The sequence below is a fragment of the Crinia signifera genome, chromosome 4 (assembly GCF_055691185.1).
Source record: "Crinia signifera chromosome 4, ASM5569118v1, whole genome shotgun sequence".
NCBI lineage: Eukaryota > Metazoa > Chordata > Amphibia > Anura > Myobatrachidae > Crinia > Crinia signifera.
The window spans coordinates 270535189-270541536 of NC_139220.1; positions in this window are offsets into that span (position 1 = coordinate 270535189).

Genomic DNA, 6348 nt, shown 5'->3' on the forward strand with positions numbered 1-6348 from the left:
CTGACGAGCTAACAATCTAATGGGAAGGGACAGACATATGACATGAGGTGCAAGCAAGCGGGAGGTGGCCCGATGGCAGGATGTAAGCAAAGCAGAGATGGTCAAGGCATGAGGCAGGGGGGTTGGACCAGCTTCAGTGCTAGGTTATGCAGCGGAAGGTTAAAGAAAGAAAATGTGCCAGCGCTGACTGTACCAATGATTGGACCAGACGGTTCTCAAAGGTATAACAATTTAATAATAAAATAAATAAAATACATATACAATATAACAAGTGATAAGGTGAATCTTTAGACATAAGGTCCACAATAAATATTAAAACATATATCACCGGGATATTTTTGCTTGTAAATTATGATGGAAATTTCTCAAGAAAGAACTGACAATGTGGATTCATATTACCATCCTGGTCGGTCTAAAAGATGTTTGTATCCAGACTGGGGTGACACAACAGTCCTGATTTGCCCTATGGTTTCAAGGGCTCAAGCTTCCCACTTTATGCAATCAACCTCTTGAAGGCTGGATGAAATTAGGGATCATGCAGTTATCCCAAAGGTTTGAGTCCAGGTGTTTCTTTTTTTTTTTTTATTCAAACGTTTTTTTATTGAATTTTTTGCAGGTTAAACATTAACATTTCAAAGCAAATAAGAAATAAAGAAATAAAAATAAAAAATAAAAAAAATATAGCAATAAAAGAAAGGGAGAGAGAAAAAAGTAAAAAATAAGGAAGAGAACAATTGGCACAAATCAATAAACATGTACAGCATCATTCCAGAGGATATGGTGCCCCAAGTATCCCAGAAGACATTCCGAAGATCACTGAGGCACCCATCTATCATGTAACAGACATCATATAACATGCCATTATGACATTGTGACATTGGAGGATTCAGTTATAAAATAAAATAAAGTAAAACGCAGTGAATTCTATTATTTTAACAAGTAGCACAATTGACCGCGTGTCCCCAGTCCAGCATCTTGGTTAGTATTATAAGTGTAGTTCCCAGAGTGTAGGTATCATGGGTCTCAGATAAGATGTGCGAGGGGCGGGAGGCATATCGGCATACAGGTCGTGTCTCATGGGTCCATCAGTATGTTCCTATCCCTGCATATCATACCACCCAAGTTAGTCAGTATTTTGAGCTGAGGTTGTCCCTACAGCCACGAGGGTAGAGCCGCATCATCTAGTCGGCAGGCGTTTCTTTCCCTGAGTATGTGGAGTCCAACCACCTAGACCATATGGCGTAGTATTTTTTCTCTGACTTCCTGGCCAAGTATACAAATTTTTCGTGGCTTATCACCTCATTCACTAAGGACACCCAGGTGCCCAACCTCGGGACCTCCCCAGCCATCCACAATCTGGCTATGCATACCTTGGCCAGAGTGCATAAGTTAACTACATACCGTCTGTCTGGGTCTGGTAACATCTCTTCATCTATAGCGGCTAGCAGGCAGGACTCTGGTGTCAGAGCCACTCTAGGTATGCCTGTGGATTCTATAGCCCCAATGACATCGTTCCAATATTGCGTGATCTTAGGGCATGTCCATACCATGTGTATGAAAGAACCGTCCAGGGAGCCACACTTTGGGCAGGCCGATGAGGGAGCCCCCCCAATACGGCACAACAGAACCGGCGTCATATATATTCTGTGTAATATAAACATTTGTATCTGCTGATATCTAATAGCAGTAGTAGACCGCTTTGGGGCCTCAAGTGCGCAGGACCATGTGTCATCTGAGAGGGGTCCCAAATCAGCCTCCCATTTTAGTTTAAGGGGGGTTAGCGGGTCAGAGTGGTGAATTTGTTGCATAGACGAGTAAGCGATGGAGACTAAGTGCCCCTGTGGTCTGCCGCTTAGTAGTTTTTTAACCGGGGAGTCAGAAAGAGTCAGAGGAACTGTTTTAAATTGAGTATTGAGAGCATGTCGCATCTGTAAATATCTGTAAAATTGTGAGTTGGGGATAGGGAATTCCATTTGTAATTCTTGGAAGGGTTTCAAAGTGTTGTTCGCATACAAGTGCCCCAACGTGCCAACACCCCAGGTATTCCATGTCTCCCGCACTTGCAAAGAGGAGAGTTCCGGTAGACCCCCGGGGTTGAATATTGGAGTGTCAGGGTCCCACCCCCTGCCCTCCATTAGCTTATGCACCCGCTGCCATACAATTACTGCCTGTTTAATTATAGGGATTTTGGCTGCCTTTGCATTTTTGCTTAGGAGTACCTGTAGGGGGGTTAAATCGGGGGAAGCGGACATTACCATCTGCATGTGCAGGGAGGCGTCAACCGTCTCATTCAGCCATTCCCAAATGAACAGTAATTGTGCTGCGTAGTAGTAGTGTTGGAAATTAGGGAGCGCCAGACCTCCGTTGTCTTTGGATCTGGTTAAGGTTTGTATGTTAATCCTTGGTCGTTTATTAGCCCATATAATTGAAGATAGGAGGCCGTTAATTTGAGTAAAGTACTTTTGAGGGATGTAGACTGGGGACTGTTGGAGGACATATAATAATTTAGGTTGGCAGACCATTTTAATTAGGTTAACTCTTCCCGTGATCGTGAGTGGGAGTTTGCTCCATATTGGGATCTTGGAGCGGAGATAAGAGATTTGTGGGAGTAGGTTTAGTTGTATATATGTACTTGGGGCATTGGTAACCCAGATGCCCAGGTATTTAAATTTGTCTGTCCAAGGGAGCTGGGCCAGGCTGGTTGAGATGTCTGTGGCCTGTCCTCTCAGCGGGGTGATTGACGATTTGGACCAGTTTATTAGTAAACCAGAGAATTGACCATATTCATTAATAATGTCGATTAATATAGGTAGGGAGACTGAATAGTCTTGGATGAAAAGGAGAATGTCATCTGCCTATAGCGCTATTCTATCTTCCCTAGATCCCACCGTCAGTCCTTTAATTGAGGTACAGTCTCTAATTAGACAGGCTAAGGGTTCAATGGCTATAGCAAACAAATGTGGGGAGAGGGGGCAGCCCTGTCTCGTGCCCCTGTAGAGGGGGAAGGACTCCGACACATACCCATTAACCGAAATTCTGGCTGTCGGGGTGGAGTACAAGGTTTGTATAAGCCTGGTGAATCTGGGGCCAAAACCGAACCTGTCTAGCACCTCCCAGAGATATCCGAACTCGACAGAATCGAAGGCCTTTGCTGCATCTAGTGAGGCTATGGCCGACACAGGTGCGTCCTCCCTAGGAAGCTGCATGTGCGTAAATAAACGTCGCAGGTTGACAGACGTGGACTTGTTGGGCATAAAGCCCGTCTGGTCGGGGTGAATAATATGCGTAATAACCTGTGTCAATCTAGTAGCCAGGACCTTAGCGAGAATTTTAACATCTGTGGGAAGCAGCGAGATGGGGCGGTATGATTCAGGGTGTTTAGGGTTTTTGTCAGGTTTTGGTATAACAATTATTATTGCTTCAGACATAGAGCCTGGGAGGGACCCTGTGTCATATATTCGCTGGAAGACAGAATGCAGGTGTGATGCAAAGAAGGTGATGTGCTTCTTATATAGCTCAGATGGGATTCCATCAGAGCCCGGGGCCTTGCCGCAAGGGGAAGCCTGTATAGCCGCAGTGATCTCTGTAATAGAGAAGGGGGAGTCTAGGAGATCTCGTTGTTCACTGGTCAGTGAGGGTAGTGGGATGGCATGTAGATAAGCGCGTAGGTCATCCAGGGCATAGTTGGCCTTCGATTCATACAGTGGCCCTTATTCTGATCGGATCGGTACGGCCCGCGTGCGGCCGTACCGCCGATGTTTTTACTCTGCACATGCGCAGAGGTGAATCTGCGCATGTGCAGCCCCCTTCGCCGCAGACGTATTTCGTCCGCCGCAAAGGGGGCGTATAGGGGCGTGAGAGGCATCATGCCCTCATTTCCCTATGTGTACGCCCCGCGTTTCATGGGCGTTCCCATGCAAACGCGGGGCGTACGCATGGTAATGAGGCCATGACGCAACTCATGGGGGCGGAAAGCTGACGTCGCCGGATGTCAGCTTTCAGCCCCCATACAAGCTACCACACGGACGATTGTCCATGTGGTCTCAGCTTGCGGGAGCTGCCGCGGCGTGCGGACCTGCCTTCGATGGTCGACGACCATCGAATGCAGGGGGCAGCTCCCACCATGGTGGAGGCGTAGCCTCCACCATTTTTATGCGGATCGCCAGCCGTCCGTGTACGGACGGCCGTGGCGATCCGTAGGGTGGGCGGGGATTCGTCTGGTGCGGTCGGAGCCGCATATGCGGCTCGACCGCACCAACCAGAATAAGGGCCAGTGTCTGGTAGTAAGACATAAATTCACTTGCAATATCAGGGGTTCGTGTCACCGTGTCACCCCGGGAAGTCTGTAGTTCAGTAACTGTACAAGCCCTGCGTTCACCTTTTACTATCTGAGCCATAAAACTACCCGGTCTGTCTCCAGATGCATATACAGAATGGGAGGTATACAACAATTTATATCGTGTCTTATCTAGCAAGCAGTTTTTCCATTCCCTCTGGGCTTCCAGCCAAGAGGACTTGGAGGAATCCAGTCTATCACGTAAGTAACGCAGTTCTGCTGCAATACAATCATTTTCAAGAGCTAGCTCCCGTTTTTTAAAGAAGGATTTTAAGCTAGAGATCCTTTGGATTAGCGTTCCCCGGAGGTATGCTTTAAAGGCGTCCCATAATATTGCCGTGTGGACCCCCTCTGAGTTGTGTTCAAAAAATTCCCTCCATGCGGCCTCTAGCTCCAGGCCGTCCCCCATATTTGTGAGCCAGTATGGGTTAAGCTTCCAAACCGCCTGTCCCCTCTGACAGTCAAAGTCCATATTCAGTGAGAGGGGGGAGTGGTCCGAGATGCCTCTACTCTCATATCTCGAGGAGCGGACCCTGGGCAGGATTTCTAGTGTAGCAAGGGCTAAGTCTATCCTCGAGAATGTCGAGTGGGAGTGGGAGAAGCATGAATATTGCCTATCAGTTGGGTGTCTGGATCTCCAAACGTCGACCAGGCCCATTTCCGCTACAACCTTGGCAAAGGGGGTTGTTTTCGGTCGCACCTGGGGATTCTTCATGGAGATCCTGTCCAAAGCAGGGTCCATCAGGTTGTTAAAATCGCCCAGACACACTGCGGGGACCCCTGGGTGCAATGCCATAAATTCTGCCACCTTTTTTAACACAAACGGGGAGTATGGAGGTGGAATATATACTGCCATGAGAAGGGTTGGGATAGATTGAATGGAACATTTTATGAACACAAATCTTCCCCATGGGTCTGTCTGGACGGTGTCTAGGGAGAAGGATATAGTTTTTTTAATGAGAACGGAGACACCCCTAGATGCAGAGGTATATGTAGAGTGATAGGCCCAGCCAACCCACGGTTTCTTTAGTGACAAGATCTTACTACCCACTAGGTGAGTTTCCATGAGACAAATGACATCAGAGTTGTATTGCCTCAGTTGTCTAATAACCAAGGATCTTTTTACCTTGTCGTTAATACCTCCCACATTCCATGTCAGAAAATTAAGTGTACCCATTGTCACATCTAATCCAGTTCACTCTACACACCCATGGGAGCACAATGACACTGAAGATTGATAAGGTCACACGGTCATAGCTCAATAAAAAAATAGAAAAAAAAAACAAAAAAGACATAAAGACGTGAAAACAAAACACATGGTGCAAGTGCACCAAAATGAACAATTGAACCCAAACCCCCCACCCCGTATACCAGAACCCAACTGTGGCACACCTGGAGCCCCAGCAAATACCATACAGAAACCCTGTATCTAATGGTAGATCACCATATAGACACCTATCTACTAACTATCTATCTATCCCCGGCTCTAGAACACAGGCCAAGGGGGTAACTCAAACAGGCATACTTAGGGTATACCTATTGTGCTAAACACAACTTTACAGTGGGGCAAAGAATTTAATGACCTAGAGCCAGAGCGGCTCCCCACCTAGGTCATATATATATATGCGCAGCCTCCCGGGGCTGCGAAAGTGCACTCATATAGTGCGCCGCTGTATCACGGATACGGAGCACCTTCCAGTGCGTTCCTCCATTACAGAATGAGTTGTGCACTATATGAGCAATAGAAAAATCAAAAAACACAAGCAAGTACGTTACTATATAAACAGTTGCATAAGCCTCTGTTAACGAGAGGTGGCGTCCGCCAGCTTATATATAGATATACTCATCAGTCTTGAAGTAGGGGGAGTATAGTCATTCAGGCGCCAGGGCATGACGTTGTGGTCGGTGTCTGTCCAGCCATACCGCAGCCTCCCGCGGTGTTGTAAAGAATTTGGTCTCTCCATCAGCGACCACACGTAGCCTAGACGGAAAGAGCATAGCATATGGAATAT